This window comes from Haemorhous mexicanus, chromosome 1 (assembly GCF_027477595.1).
Source record: "Haemorhous mexicanus isolate bHaeMex1 chromosome 1, bHaeMex1.pri, whole genome shotgun sequence".
Lineage (NCBI taxonomy): Eukaryota > Metazoa > Chordata > Aves > Passeriformes > Fringillidae > Haemorhous > Haemorhous mexicanus.
Genome location: NC_082341.1, coordinates 147,969,016 through 147,988,545, shown reverse-complemented (window position 1 = coordinate 147,988,545; position 19,530 = coordinate 147,969,016). Strand labels below are relative to the sequence as shown.

Sequence of the window (19,530 nt, the reverse complement as noted above, 5' to 3'; positions counted from 1 at the left end):
ACCTGCCAAAGCCAGCCTGCTCTTTCCAGACCCACACCAAAGTTCTGGCCTTGAGTTTACAAAGCCCACTTAACTGGTAGCTGTTGTTCTCACACACAGGGCAAATCTGTCTAAGAACTCACCCTCCTGTCAAGGCTGCATTTCCTCACACAGCTGCCAACCCTAGTCCACCTGGCTACTCAAGCTGGATGCAAACTGCTTCTTGCAAGCAAAAGCTAAGTATCTGCATCAACTCTGAGAACACTTTAACTTTATTTGAGGAGGTCTAACTACTCTCAGCTACATTTGGAAACATGCACAGCTGCCACATGCTGCCCCATGCAGTTCATGTACCAGAAACACCACTATAGTAAGGACCTGAAACCAAGGGAAAATTATTTTCCTTGAACTGAGCAGTTCCATTTGTAGAGATGTGCATCAATGCACCCAAGATGATATGAGGTCATCCAATCTCCCTGTCTTCTCACGAACACTCACAAGAGCATAAAATCATTGAAGGCCACGCAGGGATTGGGAAGGATAAAAGGAGTCTGTTCTCTCCCGACCCTAACACAGCATAATGAAGGGCTACAAACAGCCCCATTTGTGGGGTACTGGGGGATGAGAGAATCTGTGATCCTCAACTGCCTTAATGTCACCATTTCCTGCCACTCTCCTTCTCCACATGCCCTAAGAAAGGAACCTCTGTGAAACTGCCTTCTAAATCCAAGCCCTCAAGCAGGAAGCCCAGAAGCCTGTGATAGTTTATTGTATACTATTTCAACGGGTCCCTTTGCACTAATGTAGTCCTCCTCATTAGGATGGCCTGAGGCACATCAGGCACAATACCTAAAGATCACAGCTCTGTCTATCTAAAGGCACTAGGAATAACTCTGAAGAACTGAACCCTTCAAAGACCATGTGATGAGCCTCCCAGTGAAAGGGATGTTTTTTTAAAACATGATGACACAAAAATCACCAGAGGGGATCAAACCCAACCACCATCCTTAGTCAGCATCCGGTTCTCAGATGTTCTGAAGAGCAGAGCATGCAGTTGGCAGGAGTGAGAGGACACTCCTGCTGGCACCCATTACTGGCATGCACAAACTATTTGCTGCGTTCTCCAGCTTAATTAAATCAACAGTTTAAACTAATTCCTCAGCTTTGACTGGTAGCAGCTGAGAAGCTGACACAGCTCCCCTTCTGTCACCCATGGCAAGCACAGCAGCCTCCAGGATGCAGGGCAAGCAGCAGAGATGACAACATCTGCCACGGGCGTTGCATCACTGGGAGATCACCTGCTACAACCTCCAGAGGTCCACTGTACCACAAGGCCAGTGCTTAAACCAACCACTTACTTCCAGATAGATATAGAAACTTTTTTTTTTTTTTTTTAATCTCAGATATGTCTATTCTTGTGGTTTTGCCCCACCACTCTAGCCAATGGGGGATAGGATGTCTGGATTCAGGACGAGGCACCAGATCTTCACAGGGGACCTTCCCACCTCCAAGACTGTTAACAAAAGTTGGATGAGGAAATGAGGGGGAAAATTAAACAAATACCCAAAATATCGCATCATGGTTCATTCATTGTTTCAAACGGCTGCAGCAGAAATTCTGCTTTTGTTTTTGCTGGCTTTTCCCTTTTTGTTTCCCCTTTCCTTCCACATAGATGAAATGAATCATGGAAAGCAAGGGCCCCTGTCAGCAACTGCTCTGCACTGACAGTTCAATCCTCAGGGCCAGTCAGTGTGATGGGCCTCAAACTACAGTCACAAGTACAACTGGACAGATAAATCCCTCATCTATGGCAGAGTAATGCCTACTGCAAACTGCAACACTGCAAAAAGCTTCTCTGACCCTCCACGGCAGGGTCTAGTCCTGACTTGAGTGCATTAGAGCTGGAGCTGCAAAAAACCCACAGTGCTGAGGAGCACCCTGGAAAGCCAAATGAACCATGACACTGCCTAAAAGCTTTGATGTTTCAGTCCAGCTCCTGTGACTCCATTTAAGAAGACACAACTAGTTTAAACAAAGAACTGAAGCACTCAAAATCTGCAGAAAATTTGAAGTAAAAATTTCAGCTTAGGAGCAGAAAGTCTATTATGAATAAAACCATCACAGAATTACAATGGCATCTTCTTAGTCATCGCTGACAAGAGCTCCACCATAAATAAATAAGCTGTTATATTACATGTATTTTGTATAACATATATTGGGGCTTTTATACCACTTATGATTTCTTTTGGGGACAAACTTTTATGCAGGGCCTGTTAAGACAGGACAAATGGCAATGACTTTAACCTGAAAGAGTGTTGATATAGATTAAAGGAAGAAGTTTTTTTAGAATGAAGATGCTTAACACTGTAACAGGTTCCCCAGAAAGTGTTGAAGCACTAGAAAAGGTTGCTCAGAGAAATTGTGGATACCCCATCCCTGGAAACATTTGAGCAACGATAGAGTTGAAGATGTCCCTGGCAACAGGGGGATGGACTTCACAGGACGAGCTTTACAGGTCCCTGGTCCCTTCCAACCAAAACCATTCTAGGATTCTATGACATTATGACATTGATGAACAATCCTGCTAAAGAAGACAAAATCATGAAAATTAAACAGTTTTCATTGTTGGTCCTTTTAAGTACTGCCTTTCCCACAGCCACCAAGCTTGGGGCTTAGAACCAGAGCTAGGTGAAGGTTGATTTTAGCTAAGGCTGGTCTCATTAGAAATTCCACCTCTCTCTGCAGGTGAGTGCAGGTAAACAGGTACGTCAGCATGCAGGGTTTCAAGGGCAATGAGGCTCTGCTGGCAGCTGGTGGACAAAGTATTTCTGGGAGACCTAAAGATGTCAGGCTGCCCCAGCAGGAGCAGGAGACCTTGGCTCCAAGGTGCTACATCCTCCCTGGGAGCTCATGTCCAAGCAGGATGTGTTTGAACAGAGCCTGGTAGAGGACCCAGCTGTTAGAAGCAGGAGGGGAATGACAAACCCTTCTTAGAGGAGAGGACAGAGTGAGTGAGCTGCCTGTGTCAGACCTGGGCAGTTCAGGGGGTTTGTAAATGTATGAGGTATGCTGTCTGCATCATGGAAACAGGGATTTAAGCTAAGGACAGCACTGACACAAGAACAAATCAGCATCAGCTGGCTATGAATGACTTCAGGCTGCAGCACAAAGGTCCCTGGCCCTTCCAAGCTCTGGATGCCTTTCAGCAGTCACGGGGCAGGCAGCCCAATCAGTCTTAAGATGCAGCTTGGTAAATTTGCTAATGAGATTATATGCCTTGGCTGCTCATGAGGCTACGGAAGAGACCTTCATGATTACAACCCCACTCCTCCAAGGACAAGAACTCCCAGAGCTTTCCACTGATTTTTGTTATTTTGGTCACCACGAGCAGGGCTCCACTGCCCCTGTCCACTCCTGAAAGCCCTTCAGATGCATGCTGCAGTAAATCCAGTATCTTCTCAATGTATATAGAGAGATGTTATCCTTACTATGTCCCAGTGCATCTCCATCCCACTGCTCTGAAGTCCCTCTGCTAATCCAGACATTCTAGCTTCCTATTCCCTAAATACTTCCAGTATTTGTTTGGGCTGTCTTTGGAGATTACTGCACAGTGTTCTTCTAAGCCATTTGTTTTCAAAGGTACTCAGATACTTTGCCTGTACCTTTGATAGGTCTCCAACTTTCAGATCCCTGTGTTTAGACAAAAATTACTTTCAAGTCCAAGATTCATAGTTCAGCCTTTCAGCTGCAGACTTTCAATGACCAGATCTCAGCTAAGGCAGCAAATGCAGCTGCTGCCTTGCCAACATGTGACACCATTTCCTCCTAGACACCCCAGTGGCTCTGATACAGCTACCAGGACACACATGGATTTATTTCTTGTACTCCAGTGCCTTCTAATGTAAGGTCTGACTGGGAGCTGCAAGGGTGTTCATGAGACCAGTGGGTTTGTATCAGCCAGGGCAGCCCCAGCTCCCTCCAAGGCAGGGAGGGCTCTCCATGCTCATTTGCTGAGGAGTCCCATAGGCTCCCCAGAAAATTTAGAACCCCAGTCTGCCTTCATACTCTCAGCCAAGTGAATGAGAAAGCCTGTCTGTACACAGACACAGCTGCACCACTGCCTCCACCTAAGATGAACTGTCTCTCTGGCACTGAAGATATAGGGGAAAACCTGAGCACAGGTGCTCCAGCCTGCAGGAAGCTCAGGGGCAGCCAGCTGGAGACAAACCTCAAGCCACCCCATTACAATAAACCACAGGATACCATCCCCTAAAATGCTTCAGCTGCAGCTGGTCAGGAATAATCAGGAGTTCTGCTTTTAATCCAGATTCACATAGCACCCAAATTTACTCTGGAGTCTGAGTTTAGACAGGACTTGCTGTGCACAGCTGGGCTGTCCCAAGTGGAGGTGGTCCAATCTCTTGGAGAAGCTCCACCTTCAACAAAACCTCATCTACCAGGAGGCCCTCACATCCTTCAAGATAAGAAACTACAGCCAGTGACAGCTCCACAGTGCTGAGGATTACTTAGTGCTTGGATAACCAATTGCAAGCGAGGAGCCCTGTGAAAGCACAGGAAATATGCAAATATAAGACAAAGCAGAAACATCAGCATCTTAGAGAGGTTTGCCCTCATTCTATCAAAGCCTAGCAGCAGTGATGTGCTCCCTCCTCCAGTAAAGCTGTTGGGATTCTGTCACCTGCTTTAACACACTCGTCTTTGCCCTTCGACATGGCAGGAGGGCGTGAATTTAATTAGTATCCCCATTTCATTGAGATTTTCTATAAAGGATGGGGATGTTTGCAAAGGGAATCCACTTCCCATTTCAGACGCCTGACCAGGCTCAGCTGGATGGATATTTATTTAAAACATTACCACCCTCCCTGCCTGCTAATAAGGCAGGGGTTGCTACCATCACAACATCACAGGTCACAGCCGGCAAGGCGTGCTGAGGCTGCAACCCAAGGCACCAACCAGACAGGCTGGGGGCACGATCCTGTGTTGGATCATGTGCTGGATTTGGTTTGGAAAATGTCTATCTGCATTCTAGGCTAGCACTGCAGTGTAACAGCACTTACTCCAACATCTGCATCGCTACAGGTAATGTGTCTAAGAAAGATAAAGAATTAAATATCAAGTCAGTGAAGACTTTGCATATACAGAAATGCTGTAGTATTTAAAAAATAAAAATTTCATTTTAACATACAAAGACTTCCTTTCCACCTTAAAACTCATAAGCGCAAAAAAAGAAAAAAAAAATAATCCATACCTAAACTAGCAAATTCCCTATCCTCACACCCAAAGGCATACCAGGTCCTTTCTACAGACAAGCAAACAAGACATCTCATGTTTGCCTTGGCTTGACCCATACTTAAGATGTCCCAGGAGCCTGTGAAATGATGAAAAATAAATTAAAGTTCAGAATACACCCACAGCCACAACCTCTGTAGTTCTGCTGAGGAAATGCAATCCATTTGGAAGGAGTACTAAGGAGGCAGTGGGGAAGAAAAAACAGAAAAAAGGGGTTTTTTTCTGTTGAAGAATTTTAACTTTTTTCCTGCTTTGGGCTGCACAGCAGAAGGGTGGTACCCAGCAACAGGGGAGTGGATAGTATAACCTCCCAAAAGTGATATCTGCATCACCTGATTGTGCACTGCCCTCCAAAATGCTGCCTACTCTTTTCCTGCAGAGAGGCTGCAAATACAATCAGGGAAACAAAATACAGCCTTACAGACGAGGAATAAAACCCAAACAAAACAATTTAGGAACTACACAATGAAGAGTGTCACTCTATCTGAGCAGTTTAAGGTATACAAAACCCAAGGAAGTGGAACTCAGATCCAACACTAGGAGCTCTCAGCTGCCACTCCTGGATGAGGATCCTACCAGCTCTTCTCTGGGGAGAGACCCTATCATCAATACCTGTGACAATGAAAAATTAAGAACATTGTAAGGAAAAAGAACAGCCTCATATTCCAACAGACACTGAAATTACGATCTCTCACATCACTTTTCTGTGTGTAAGCTGTGCATCCAATTTTCAACTCTACACTCATTAAGCAAAGAAAATATTAAAAAATATTTTTAAAATCATACAGAGTCTAAACTAGCAGTTTATATCAGTAATATAACATAAAAAATGTCAATCAGTTTCCACATCCAGGAAATTAACTTAATCACTTAGAATAACAAGACAGCCAAAACTTGGCTCCCAAGGAGGAAGCTGCCGTTTCTTGGGGGAATCCACTGTGTCACTTCATAGCCTGATCCCCTGCAGCCTCTCAACCACATTTTTGAGGGTGTCTTATGCCTCCTAATGCTGCAGCCACTGCTGAAGACCAGTCCCAGGGACTTGGTTTAATACTCTATCCTTGGCCCCAGTATAGCGCAAGAAAATGGCTAGGGCCAGGTATATTTTATTAAATGAATATTGATTTTATACATGTCTTTTGGGGAGATCTAATAAAAATTAAGACAGGAGGAATCATGGTGCCATCTGATTCCAAAAGTACAGTGAGAGCTGCTTGACAGAATAAAAAGGCAAAATTGACATGTCCTCTAAAAATACATAAATTTCAAGTTTCTTGGGGTATTAGACTCAGGTAGGCAGTAGGAATATATCCAGGGAGATGGCAGCTAGTTCACTTCACTTCAGTGTATTTTCATCACTGAACTGTAGGTGCTGGGTGGCTGCCACCATGCTGAACCCCCTTCATAAATCACTTTGAGATTTTTAAAGAGCAGGTGTCCACTGCAAGATGAGGCACTTCAAGGTTGTCCCCCTGCTGCCAGTGGTGACAGAGCTGCAGGGGCACAAACAGGTGTTGGCACAGGGTCTTGCCCTGGCATGTCCCCTCAGCTGGGGAAGCACCAGAGGCCATCCTGCTGCCACTGGAATTTGGGGGGTTTTGAGGAGAGTGAGTCCTGCTCAGCTCTCTGGGAAGCAGTGGGATTCCAGGCTTGGGTAAGTCATGGGGGCAAGGAGGGGGACATGGGGTTGCCTTTTTCATGGCTGAAAGATCAGAGAAAGGGCTCTCACTGCTTCTCTGCACATTAGTCAGCACACAGGAACACGAAAACAACTCAGAGCAAATCTGCTCTGTAGTATCAGGGATTATGACTCAGAGATTTTTTATTTCTCTCCCCGTGACTCATCCGGTGCAGCCTCATAGCCCAGATTCAGAACAGCCTATCCTTTTTGGGCTCCCTCTGCCCAAAATCCCATGAAACAACTGCCCTTTGCAGTCAGTGGGGAAGAATTCAGGGGATTTTTCCTTTCCCTCCCCAACAGAGCAGGGGCTGGAGGGAGGGAGGCTGCACCCCAGGACCACGTGCCTGTGACAATGCTCAGCACTGGCAAAGCCAGCACAGCCCCGTGACCAGCTGCAGCACAGGCACAGCCCAAGGGGGTTATAATAAATAAATGTGATGATATCCATAGCACAGGGGACAGCTGGCTGCCAGGTTCTTCCCAGGAGGTGCAGGGCTGCGACTTTAGAGAGGTGGCAGTCATTTGTCTGTCACAAGAAGGTAACAAGAAGATTACAAGAAAATTCTGGAAATGACCCAGTTTAGCTCCTGGGATGGGTTAGAGTTTGCTGGGCAGGAATCCAGAAGCAAGGTGGGGCTACATGTGAGGTTTCTGGCTAGGAAAACTACTTTATATCTCCTCTGCACTTTCTGTATCACTGCTGATTAAAGATTCCTCAGGTAACAAGGCCCCCAAAAGCAACCTGTGCACCCTCCCACCTTACTCACAGTTTTTAGAGGAACAGGCTCTGTAGCTGCAGAATAAGGGGAAAAACATTATTTTGCAGAGGATGTAGCCAGGGCAGCCCCATCCCTCAGCCCTGATCTCCAGCACAAAGTGATCTGGGCTAGGCTGAACCAGAAAAGTTTTGTGGCCCCTTTGTGTTGGGATAATAATAGCAGCACATGAATTCCACATTTCAAACAAGGGTAAGACATTAAACAGAGCCTCTGTACAGAGATTAGGTGGAATAACAAAAACAATAAATCCTTATGTTCTTGGACTTGAACGGATTGGCAGGGAAGGCCAGGGAGTGGGGCCCCAGCACTACCACAGTGACCTGTATAACCAAGTGCTTTGGGGTTCAGCTGCCTGTCCAAAGGATGAGGTCTACAGAGTACAGAAAAACCTGAGAGACCTTCATCCAGGTCCACTCCAAAATCACTGAATTCCCAGGCTGTCACACTCCTGTGAGGTCCCTGCTTGTGCTACCTGCACTCACACCAGAAAGGCACTGTAAAGGGACTCAAGCTTGAGATGTCAGGTGAGAAACACCTCTTACCTTCTCTTGCCTCTCTCATGAATGAAACACAGTGAAAAAGTAGCAAAGAAATTTTCTTCCCTTATAGACCTGTATGGGGAGAAGTTACAAAAGCATGAACCCTCTTCCAGGCTACTACAGGAATGATTTTAAGTCTGAAAACCAGAAATAAAGATTAGTAAAGGCAGGAGGAAGCATGAAGAAGAGGTGGAGCCTCTTACCTAATTTTTTTTTTCTTCTCTTTTTGCTTAAGGCTATTTCTGTTCTGCTTGGTCTAGAGGAAGGCACTGACTCCTAGTGTAGTTTTCAAAGTTTCCACAAACCCCTTCGAAGCTGAGCTTCACACCTCCCTAGCCTGGAGGCACATCACATTCCTCCCTCCTGTCCACCTCACCTCTTAGGATGACCTGCATGAGGCAGATAAACAGTTTAGCACAAAAGACTGAATATCAACAACTGAGATTCCATCTAAATATCCTCCTCCTTAAAAAATAGGTTTAAGATTAATAACTGAAGACAACTGCCTTTGAAGACTGAATTTACTATATGGAGGTCGGTCCAAGCTTCACTGACGGATGTTGATGTCCTGTGGGACAACAAGTAAGCTAAAAACTACACTTTCATGTCTAAAATCACACCCTGTGAACAGTATTTCTGCTGTGTGCAAAGGATCTAGTAAAATTAATTGGTGCAAAGGGACTCCGATATTCTGCAGAGGGAAATCTACCCTGGAACAGCCACATTATCTGTTAACAATGCCTCATTTTGCAATAAACCCCAGCTATAATACTGCATCATATTGCAGGGAGATAAGCATAACTAATGCCAGGGTTGTTCATGCTTCCAGTTATCCTTGACAGTAATTTATAAATTTATAAAGTTCTTTATAGGACACAACTTTGAATAACATTTGCTAGAAAGAGTTCTTAAATGTGCTTTAGAGTTTCTAAAACGTATTTCCTTATCCAGATTATTACATCCCTTATGTAAGCCCTGGTGACACTAGAAATTAAGTCACCTATCTAGAATAAAAGTCACTTCACCCTTATGCAACCATGAGTCACCTTTATCAAGGAGGAAGGCAGCAGGAGGTGCTGACAGAAGGACAAACATTGACTCCAAAATGTCAAACAAGAGCTGGGAGAAGACAGGCAGCAAGTGACAAAAGGAGGAGAGAAGGTATTTACAGCTCTGAATCACACATTTCCCCAGACATCTTTCATTAATGATGAATATCATAATTTCCTTAAATAATGCAAGGAAAATTAGTTTAATCATTTAAAGGCATCATCAATAATAAATGCGTCAGCTCCAGATGCTAACCTCCCCATTCCTCCATCCTCAGGGACTGTTTTAGGGAAAACAGTAAGATTGCTGTCACATTTTAATTTTGAAAAGATGCTTCAGTTTCAGGGTCAGGAGAACAAAAGAAGTGCCCAGGACTGAGGCCTGTCAATCTGAGCCCCTGCTGGGTGTAAAAGCTCTTTGCACCACGGCTGCCATTCCCATGTGATAAAGCAGCAATCAAAGTGCTGTTCTTGTTTGCTCAGGTGAAGTGCTTACAGCAGAGGTATGCACTGAGATAGCTGAGGGCAGATAAGAGGAGAGCACCTTTCCCACCTGCCAGGAAAGGGTTCCACCAAGGACCTGCAAGGATAAGGAAGAGGCTGCTCTGTAGGCAGCACATCCATCATCTGCAGCATAGCAGGTGCAAGGGTGATGCCACATCTGAGTGTACCCAGCTGCTACATCAGCACAAGCACCAGCATCTGGATGAGAAGCGGAAGCAGAAAATTATGCATGGCCATCATTCAGCACCAGACTGCTCAGGAATGAAGAGCAAAAGAAGATTTAAGAGCTTTGAGCTCTTAAATCTCTGCAATGCTGCTGGCAAAACCCACCACGTGCCCAGGAGCATCCTCTACAGCACAGGAAAATCCAGAGAGATTTCCCAGCTCACCTTGACCTGGGTACTGTCTCCTCTGAGCCATCTGCCACCTCATCAACACACAAGTCACACCTTCCCTGAGGTGTGGACTCCTTTGCTCTGCCATGACAAAATCATTATCCCAAGGGCTGCTGCTGCCATGGCAACCCCAGCCAGTGAAAACAAAGGCAATGAATTGGTTGTGCAGGACTGGTGGGAGGAACTGGGCTCATTTGGGGATGTCCTAATCACAGCAGGAAAGAAGGGAAAGGAAAAGGGGTCAAAACCCAAAATCATGGGGACAACATGTTTCCAAAATGCACATTTGCCAGAAAAGCCTTTTGCCTGCAAATACAAGAAGGATGCAAGAAGCAGGAGAATAAATCTGCATAAAACTGGCACCGTTTTGACTTCCAAAGACATATTATGACATCCCCAAAATGAAAGCAGGGTAACCACCAGCAGAGGCAGAAACCCAAAGCAACCACCAGCATGTGATTCAGTGTCTCATGGCAAGGAAACCCAGCCTGCTGCCTCTGCCAAATTTCTATCAGGGGCTCGGGTGGGGCGAGGTTTGTGCCACCGGACCATGATTTCTATTGTTTCAACTTTTCTCTCTTCCCTTGGATTCAGAATCTGTGCTATTTTAAGCAACTATGCTAAAAAAAAATACCCAGAATGTAATGCCTGTTTGTGCTGCCCATAAAAATCTTTTCCACTGGAACAAAGATTTAAACCTCTGACTCAAAATTACTTTACAATGGGGGGCTGATTATCAAGAGGGCCAGAATATCCTCTTATTAGAAAAACATTCACTGGGTTTCCGGAATTCTACATGGTGGTATAAACTCAGTGGCTTGTTTGGTTGGATGCAGGCAATACCAGCTGTCTCTGACACAGGGGAAAAAGCAGATATGTATTTTATAATACAGAAAAAGAGCTTAAGGTAAGTGTGTGTGAATGTGTGGCATGTGTATTCATACAAGGACATGTGCATGGACACGTGTCCTTCTGATCATTGCCAGAAAAGATACAGGAAAGTAAAACTCAAGATCACAACAATCAAAGGATAGGAAGGATCAAAGGATGCACTCCATCTGCTTGTCTCAAGTAAAACAAACCTAACTAAGGCACTATTTTAAAATTATTATTATTATTTGTCTATTACAGTAGCAAGCATTGTGGGGGAAGATTCAAGCCCTATTTGTACAAGTCTGATGCCAACACCTAAGGCAGTCTGCAAGATTCATTTGGCTTCCCTTAGATTGACATTAAAGTACCCTCTGTTCATTTTAGTCAAAATGAAGTCTCTTATGTTTAGAGACTTGTTTCTATTGGTACAATATTTATTTGCAGATAGATTATGTTACAAAAAGGGAGGGTACATAGGCTGGGCAGCACCCAGGCAGGGGTCCTTCCACAAATCTTGTCTGGGGATGCCTGTCCTGCCACCATCCTTAGGAAGCATCTCCCAAGTCTTGCTGTTTTTTTTGGGCTAGATCAGTTACAACAGCCCCTAATGCTGGGCCTGCCTTTAGGGTAAGCTCTACCCCAAAGCTTTGCACCAGGGATGGCCCACGGCTACCGTGTGCGCCCTGTGCCACCTCCCAACCTGCTCTGTGCCAGCAGCTCCAGCAATAGCTGCCCCAGAGAAACTCTGCCCTTGCTGGCATAGAGGGGAAAGCTCTGTGTAAAACGCTCTGCTCACTCTTAGGACAGATTAGATTTTAAGGCAACAAGTCACCAGCTATGAGCTGAAAACTTGCCTTCATACACATCAGAGCAGACTCCTATAATAGAACCATCCCACTGACCAGGATCTGAACCAGAACCCGTGAAGGAGAAGTTCTGGAAGGGTTCCTAGGCTAATTTTTAGGGTACAGAGCCAACAGATAGTCAAACTCTGGCCTCCCAGCAAGCAAAGAAATCATATCCAATAATTGCATGCAAATTAAAAAAAAAAAAAAATACCCCAGGGAGCCTAGCACACTGTAAAACTCTTATTTACAAGTTTTTTGGCTGTTCTTTCATCACCAGAATCTACTGGAAAAACTCAAAAGCAATCATCATTTTACAAACATGTTTTGCTCTGCACAGTTCCTGCACCCAACTTCACAGGGAGAACATCAACAGGAAGACAGGAGTCCACTGCCGCCCCAGGAAGCTGCAGTGTGCACTTCTCTTGCCTTGTCAAAATCCCACCTCTCAATTTATATACTCTGCAATAATTATTTTGCTAATCATAGGCTGCTCTGTGCTTCTCAACACTAATTATTATTATTAGAGCTGGCTCAGCTACAAACGCGCTCGCTTTCCAAACACACAGCGCTGGGCTGGAGGAGAGGGGTGGGGGGTTAATCCTTTACTGGATGCAGCTTAAGGCAGTGAATGGTATTCTGGCCTGTAATTTCTTTAAAAAGGAAAAATAACATCTTTCAGGAGATTTTCCATTTTGAGTTAGCACAGAATCACCACAAAATGAAAAAAAAATACTGGGTAAGGCAACATAACACATACTATGGTCTTCTTTCAACTCATCAGCTATATTTATCTCTGAACTGCAGCACAGAAGCATATTTCACTTAGAAAAACTTTTAAGCTGCTTAAAAGAGACACTGAAGTGGCAAAGGCCACACACTTGGATACTGGAGGGGAAGAAAGGAAAGATTTATATGTTCAGATGCTGTAAACTAGCTGGAATCAGCCACCTACAACTCATCGCCAAGCCCTCTGGTGAGCAGGCATGACTTGGGCACAAGCCAAAATGAGCTTGAAATGTTTTGGTAGAAAGCTTCTCATATGACCTGGCTACTTTTTAGCCATCTATTTCACTTTCACCCACAGCTTGTTTTGTTTCGTTTTGGAGCACCTGCCTTTGACCAGGGCCAGAGACAGAATGCTGGCTAAGAACATCAGCATCTCTCCCAGTATAACAAGTCTACCCCCACCTGAGCCCAAAAATTTAGGACCAGCAGCATTGCAAGCCTCAGCACTGAATCTGAGAGAACTTGCACAGTGACAGCTCGGCATTAAGCAGACCTAGCTGTAGAAACAAATGTTCTGAGCTGTCTGCCAGGTTACCTCAGCCATGATCTGCTCCTTATGCTTTCCAAGGCAAGGTCCTTGGCATTCCCCAACTCAACCAGTGTCACTCAGAGACCTCCCACCCTGAGGCTGCAGCTATTAGAGACGTTCAGGTGCCACCACTGGGTTCAGTGGACTGGCAGCAACAAATTCATGGAGATAAGCCCCATTCCTGAGCCAAACTTAACCAGAGGGAAAAAAAAAAAAAAAGCAACTATTTGGGCAAGGAAGGGAAATGGAATTTGGCCTGAGTGTCTTTAAAATTGCACATCACACCAATTCTCACTAAAAGATCCTTGGGTGCAAGAGGCATCAACAGGATCAGGTTATAAGCATGGCCTGAAATAGCCCCTCTTCCAAGGGGGCTGAGGGGTGGGGGTGAGAGGCACAGGACACTTGCATGACTTGTGAAAGTCTGCATTGCAGAGGGGAACAAAAATGAAGTGTCATCCTGGCTGAAACACGACACTGAGTGTTCACATTTCACATAAGGAGCCTCACGTATTATCATCAGCCACATGCAGGGAACAGTCTGGAGTATGATTTCTGTTTATTCACCTTGATGACATCCCTTGAAATATTCTACTCGGGTTACATCTTTCCAAGAAACAAAAAAAATCTCTTTCCATCTATTGGAAGGAAAGCCCCTCCGCAGGTCTGCGTGCCTAAACCATGCTCAGCAGAGCTCACCCGACCTGACCCCCTGGGAGCGCTGGCTGGGCACGTTCAGGAATTGCCATGCACAGAAAATAACCAATGCCACAAACTGGGGCTTAGAAGCATTTCAGGATGGGAAAGGCAGTGCTGAGTCCTGGGATTTTCGGTGGGGAGGGGGAACCAAAACAGCTGTGCAAGCAAAGTCACCCTACCAATGAGCTTGCTGCAAGGCTGATGCAGCTGAAAATAAAATGTCTGCTGTCAAGCGATATTGAGCATATTCTGCAGTTCACCAACATCAAAGCCTTTCCCATTTCAGATCTCTCTGTTTGTATAATCAAAAGCAGTCAAAATGCTGTTCTACTGTCTACAAGTCAACCCCTAAAAGAGGCAGTTTGGCAGCACTCACTGCTTGCACGGACTGGGAAGTGCTGCGCAAGACGCGTCCCCAGCTCCCAATGCTGCCTGCTTGCTCCTACCAGGTGGCATCTTCTTAGAGGGATGGGGATTGCTCAAATCAAGCCATCACCAATGCACACACAAACCCACCAAGAGCTCAACTCTTCCCACAGCCAAAAGCTCTGCCATAAGGGCATGGCAGCCCTCACAGAGCCACCACAAACCAGGGCCTCAGTCCCCTGCAGGGCACAAACACAGCTGGAAACAAGTGGAAAAGCCCTGGGCTTGCAGCAGAGAAGAGGCAGAAAGATAAGAGGTAACAGAAGGAATGAAGAGTCTGGGCTTGGAGTGCAGACTGCACCCGGCAAGGAAGGAAATCACTGATCCTGAGGTGCAGAGAAACTGTGGCCATTAACCTCAATTTTATTGTTAACCATCAGATCTCAGAAATATCTACTCAGCCACAGCAGCTGCAATCCAGAGCAGAAAAGGGAAAACAAAACATTCAGGCTGAGAATGATTTAGAAAGAAGGGAAATGAGAGAAGCTCCATCTCTAATTCCTTTTTTCCAAGAATTAAGGGTACAGCTGCTGTCATTATCAGGTCACCAACTTGTCGGGTGTGCTGAGAGGTTAACAGGGTGCTTGGCCAACCTGCCCTGGTGAGAGAAAGGAGAAGCCATGAAAAATAGAAATTATAAACCAACCTGCAGGAGAAATATGTGGACAAGAAGATATAGAAAGAACAGCCAGAATAGAAAAGAAAGGGGAAATAAGGTAAGAAAAAACAAGGGAAATAGGCCTATGAAAAACACCAAAGGCATAACACTCCAACACAAAGTGGAACAGAAACAAAGAAGCAGAGAGAAACTATGAGGAAGAAGCAAAGTTAGAGATACATAGGCAATTATGCTTTCACACATATGTTTGTATACATATAAAATACTAGAAATGTTATTTGTGTATAGATATATTTATACAAACACAAGTAGAAAAACTCTGCCATGCTTTATCTACACTGCCCTGCACAAAAGGAAATTCTCTCCTGTGAGTGTGGTGAGACACTCGCACTTGTTGCCCAGAGAAGCTGGGGACTCCCCATTCCTGGAAGTGTTTCAGGTCATATAGGATGGGGCTTCAAGCAGCCCGCCCTAGTGGAAGGTACCCTGCACAGGGCAAGGGAGTTGGAACTACATGATCTTTAAGGTCTTTCCAACGCAAACTATTTTACATTTTCTCTATCTATATACAGTGATTCTTTATCTTCACCACCAGCCAAGTCAGCACTGACAGTTTTCAGTGGCATGGAAATGCTTTCCGTACACCTCTTGCACCAAGCTGGCTGCCAGTTTTACTGCTATTCAGAGCTGAAGCAACACAGGAGCTATTAAAGAAAACTCACTCTACAGCAGCATGTTTATGGTCATCGTGTGCACAAACAGCCACAGATGCACAGGAGGAATATCAGCACTGTTAGTTATTGGCATTACACACAGCACCGCCAAGAGCTTGAGATACCAAACGCGTCTGTGCTGCACGTTATGTAAAAATAGAACAGAAAGGTCAGACCCTGTCCCAGAGACCCAATGACCTAGGGTAAGACCAAGATAAAGATAGAAAGCAGAAACAAATAAGGCAGGCTGACCAGAATGGAGCCACGCCAAAGGAGACACTGTCAACTCACCATACATGGCAATCCTGGATGGGCACATCTAAGAATCCTGCTTTAGACAGGAAGCTGGGAAGGGATCAACCACAACACAGTGGGAGCAAAGACCCAACTATTCCCTGTTCTCTGAACTCCTGCTAAAACCACTAATGGGTATGGTGTAAAGATCCCCCATGACTGAAACAACCAGCGGCGAGCCGTAGCCCACATCAGAACCACCACATCCATCAAACCACACAGAAACAACCCCTAACTAAAGTGGCCACAATGTCCATCATGATCTTGACTTCAAGATTCCTCTTCTAACTGCTGGTTTGTTTAAATGTCACATTTTGAGACACATAAAACAGATCAGGACTAAGAGTCCTGTATCAATTTACTTGGAATCTGTGAGACCATCCCTGGTGATAAATGAGGCAACAGTTTAAAAAAAAAAAGTTTAACATGTAACAAATCTGCGAAATAGTAGAGCTTGCTTGGACCTGTTAACGCAACAAGGTGCTACAAACCAGTCTTGTGACAGCAAAAATTTCTAGTAATTAATCCTAGTTTGAAATGGGTGAAGAAAGGGAGGGCAGAGTTAAGGACATCCCTACCTTATTCTTCCAATTTCCTAACTTTTTTTTATATTCCTAAAAGTCTCAAACCACTGCAGGTAACTGGAACTGCAGTCAAAGGCATTTTTCTCAATGCTGTTTAAACACTGCAGTCATTACCATATTATCTTTTGTGTACTGTATTAGCTAATGAACTAACATCTGATACCTCTTCTTTCTCTTCCTTCCTCCAACCCAGCAGTGGAGGGTCTCGGTCTGTTTGTGTGTTCCTTAACTGTCTTTAAACATCATACAAAACATTGCTATATATTTAGGAAAAGGACCTTCAGCTGAACATAACTTAGAGCAGAATATTATGAGGTTTGTGGTGATCCTTATCTCTTGTGGTTGCACAATTTATGCAAAACTGGACCCTCAGAGAGCAGAGCTTCATATCCTTGCAGAAAGTTCCTGTGGCCTTTGGCACAAAGTTTTAAGCAATCTTCCTGCTACCTGAGGCAATTCAGGGAGCACACTAACAAGAGATCAAAAGACCTCAAAACTTTATCTGTACTTATAACAGAAGCCAGCAAAGAAAGACACACAGCCGAGACGGGCTGCAGCTTCCCGGATGGGCTGATGCTCCCTTCACTCACAGGCTCCCTGCACAAGTATGTCACTGCTGCTGTCAAACCAGGACACAGCAAATGTCAAGGACAAGACCAGAACTCTTCCCATGAAGAGGTGCTGGACCTGCTAAACAACTAGAGATGAAAGAAACACCAGGACAAGAAAGTTTATCACCAGGAGAAAGTCAAGAGCACTCCTAACCCTCCCACTCAACTGACCACCTGTGGACAGCAGGGCAGCAGCAGGCTCTTCACCACCTTCCCCATGCTCTTGGACACTGCTGGAGCTCAGAGAGCTCTTCCTTATCAATGAGCCAACGGGGTTCAGAACTTGGCTGCCTGGCAGCAGCTGGGTACAAAAAGTTTAAAGAGATGATCATACTGTGGCCACCTGGGCCTGGGCTGCCCGGCCAGGTCACCTCCTGCAGGGCAGTGTGGGGCTCCACGTGCCAAGACTGGTGGCAGGAGGCAATCTCATCATTTTTCCTTTGGTACCAGACACTTCTAAGAACTCATATGTGACTTCAAGCTCCTTTTTCTGGTGCCACTATGGCCTGCACTGTGGAAGGACATCAGGAGCCTCTGTGCAGAACTGCTCTGCTGGCCAAGACTCCAGTGAAGCTGCAGCCACAGAAGGTCAGCCTTAACACTTGGCAGCTTCTAATGGGCATCAAAATCCCTGAATATCTTCAAATAAAATATTAATGCTATAAGCAGTATTTCATGGGTCTACAGGCTTTGTCACACTTCAGGGAAACCTTAAAGAGATTTAGCTCTGATTTTCTAGAGAGCATGGATCCCATGTCAGCCCATCCCTGATGTTATCTCACACCTTCACAGCCTGAGCTGTCTTTCTGCTGCCACAGTGGAGACAACATTTATACCTGCTCAGCATCCAGATTTGCTAAACAGAACAAGATACAGGTATTTAACACCATGAACATAAGCACTCCTAATATTATTACAAGAAGATGAAAAGCATTATCAAGAACAACCATAAGCTCTCTCTGTCTTAGTGGATCAGGACAAGGGACTGAAGGTTGTTGGATTCCTGCCATCCACTCCCCTACCATACTGCTGTGATCCATGAGGTGGTGTTAAATTAACAGAAGGATGTACAGAATTTCAATCCTATTTATTGTAATTTGTCTCACAAAAGCAGCCAAGAAAAATAATCACTAAAAGTTATTAAAAATATCCTGCAAAACAAGGAATTTGGTAAAAATCTCTCAGGTCATCAGGATCTATAAGGAAGGCAGGGACAATGGGTACCCACAGAGGGGTACAGGCTGAACCCCCAGGAAATGTAATGTTGTGCTATATGCCTTATGCTAAAAGCAATGTATTGAGCTCTGAACAGGCTACAGCCTATCTTAAAGATACTTACACCCAAACTAGTACCTAGTAACCTGTAGATTGTACTCGATACACTTAAAATTACAAAATCATTGCAAATTTCCCTTCCCTTTTCTTCTCCATATGAAGAATGGCCATTAACCATGTTATGAAAGATAAAAAGCCAGTACTTACCTGCCACAGTAAAATAGCAGCTAGGGAAGGTCTTATTTCCAGAACTTCAACATTTGCACTTGAAATATGCAGCTGCTTAGAAAGAAGTTTTCAAAAGCTTTTTTTCTGTCTGGTTGTGTCGGCTGCAGCCACCAGACCTGCCCCTTAAAAGGCACCTACACAAGTCACCACTGCACTTTCTGACCATGTCAAGCATAGGAGCTCAACATTTCTATGAGGCTCTGAGGTCCACCTGACATTAGAAATCTGCTACTCTATGCTGTGAACAGCCATATGGAAGAGAGTGGCTGTCCTGAAACAAGTGCAAATGAAAGAGTCAAGCAGAAGAGTAGAACCTGGGGGGAGAAAGATGGTTTGTTCAGCCACCAAACCCCCCACAACCGATCACTGGGAACCCCATCATGTTTCCAAGATGCTTGTAACAAGCAGAACTGGTAAGTCTTTGTACTAACAACTCAAGATAAAGAAAACTTTACAAGACTAATTTCCCCTCTGAACCTGCTTATCTTAATCATATTTATTTACTCTTCTTGTATATTCAGGAAAGCTGGGCCTCCTTCCATCTTTTTCAACAAATGGAGATCAAAAGCTCAGCTTTTCAGTTTTGCCTCAGTTACCAAAAAACAGAGACATGCTGGTGGGAAGAACCCTCTGTGGTCTCCAGTCCACCCTCCCAGCTCATAAACAAGGCTGATTATTTTCCTCTGTAACACCAAACACATGTATATTTTTGTTAGCATTTTTAGATAATGTAACAGCAGCTTTTTAACAGTTAAGAAAGGTACAAAGCTTTGCTCACCCCCAAAGCTAACTAAGAAGAACCAAAACCA

At 44.8% G+C, this 19,530-nt stretch overlaps 1 long non-coding RNA gene across 14 annotated transcripts in view; it reads right to left on the bottom strand.

Moving 5' to 3' along the window:
* Positions 1–19,530, bottom strand: part of LOC132337933 (uncharacterized) — a 131,086-nt gene that overhangs the window by 104,721 nt on the left and 6,835 nt on the right. The window contains exon 1 of one of the 14 annotated variants that reach the window (XR_009489302.1): positions 8,292–8,362. The exons of the other annotated variants lie outside the window; for them this stretch is intronic. This is a non-coding gene — a long non-coding RNA (uncharacterized LOC132337933). Of the gene's footprint in view, positions 1–8,291; positions 8,363–19,530 lie in introns of those variants that run through there. 14 annotated transcript variants of the gene reach the window in all.